At 32.7% G+C, this 1588-nt stretch overlaps 1 pseudogene; it reads right to left on the bottom strand.

Moving 5' to 3' along the window:
* Positions 1 to 813: 813 nt before the first annotated feature.
* Positions 814 to 1584, bottom strand: LOC125852862 (UDP-glycosyltransferase 79B6-like; annotated as a pseudogene).
* Positions 1585 to 1588: the final 4 nt, after the last annotated feature.

Genomic DNA, 1588 nt, shown 5'->3' with positions numbered 1-1588 from the left:
TTTTAAAAATCTTTATCTATCGTCCATTGCCAAGGAACTGAAACATTGGATTTCTCACCAACACATATTTTAGAGGGTCTATATCTCATCATGTTAGGATAGAAAATGTAAAATAGTTAAAAACCTCATTAAATGAAAAGTAAATATGAAAAAAATCTCAATAATTCTATTAAACTTTGAATAATTTATATAATTGACCATTTCAATTCGCCAAATATTTTGCTAACACCTTGGGATCTAAAATATTTCTATAATTTTAGTTCATAATAACTTAAGTGGTTCGGAAAATAACTTAATCATACTAGGTTGGAGCATTACTAACACAATACATGTAATAAGACATAACAAATGTATCTCTAACTCTAGATAGTATTTTTCTTGAGGTAGTAAAAAATAACACTAAATTTGAAGGAAGCTGTAGAACTCTTAAATAACTACATTAAAATATCCAAGATACAAAGAAAATTTAAAATTCCGATGTAATCAAAGACTAAACTGAACTTTTAATTAAAAAAATCAATATTAGATAATCATTATATTTATGAAAATATTAGTATAATATATTTATTCAAATATAAGATTTTAAATTTATAAATTCAGAATTTCAAAACAAGATAACCATTGATTGTACATGAATAGTTATTCATACCTATTAACCTTCCCGCTAATCTAGGTGTTTTCAACAAGAAGTGCATGCAAGTTGTCAACAAATTTGTCAACATAGTTAGTCTTCAAACCAATACTTGAAAGAAGTTCCTTCCATTTCCTATGATTTTCTTTCGCATGACAACCAATTTGGCTATCTTTATCCATCACACATTTCACAGCCTTGCAAAAATTCTCTTTCGTAAACAAATCGTTTTCATCTTTCTCAACTTCTACGCCAAGTCGCCAACCTTAAGTTGTTGTTCCATAAGCCTAGCAATTAAAGTGTGTTCAAAAGGTCTGGGCAAAAGTACCTATTGACAATCACACAGCGCCAAAGATGTTATCTCCTGTATTCAGGTTAGTCATAAACCCAACAAAAGACTCACACATTGACCCATAACCACAGTGAGTCACAAAACAACCAACTGATTTGTGACTTAAAATCTCCAATTGTGGCACCCAACAATCAAGAATCAATCCCTTTTTTTGAACCCTTTCTTTGAATCCCTCCGGCAACGCTTCTTCTACTGAATTTGTCCCTTGAGGGGGCTTAACAACTAATAGAAATGGTAATTCAGTCAGTTCAAACCATAAAACGAGTTCTTGAAACTGTTTCTTTTCAAGAATCATTTGGCTCCCAAAGGCACAAAACACTACTGATCCTAGCTCGATTTTCTCGAGCCAATTTGATAATCCGTGTTCTTCTAAAGGCTCATTTTTCGGCTTGGAAAGAACAGGTCCTGTGTAAAGGACAGGCTTTTCAGAATGTGTTGCTATGTAGTCACAAAAGGTTCCTTCAATTTCTCTACATGTTCTCATACCTATTGCATCGCATCCTGTCATTCCCTTCTTCACCCGTTCGTAAAATGTCACCCCCTTTCCATATTCATGAAATAGAAATGATAACAACTAAGCTTCACTTTCGCGCAACACCACAGTA

Source organism: Solanum stenotomum, unplaced genomic scaffold, assembly GCF_019186545.1.
Source record: "Solanum stenotomum isolate F172 unplaced genomic scaffold, ASM1918654v1 scaffold6281, whole genome shotgun sequence".
NCBI lineage: Eukaryota > Viridiplantae > Streptophyta > Magnoliopsida > Solanales > Solanaceae > Solanum > Solanum stenotomum.
This window is presented reverse-complemented; position numbering and strand designations above follow the sequence as displayed.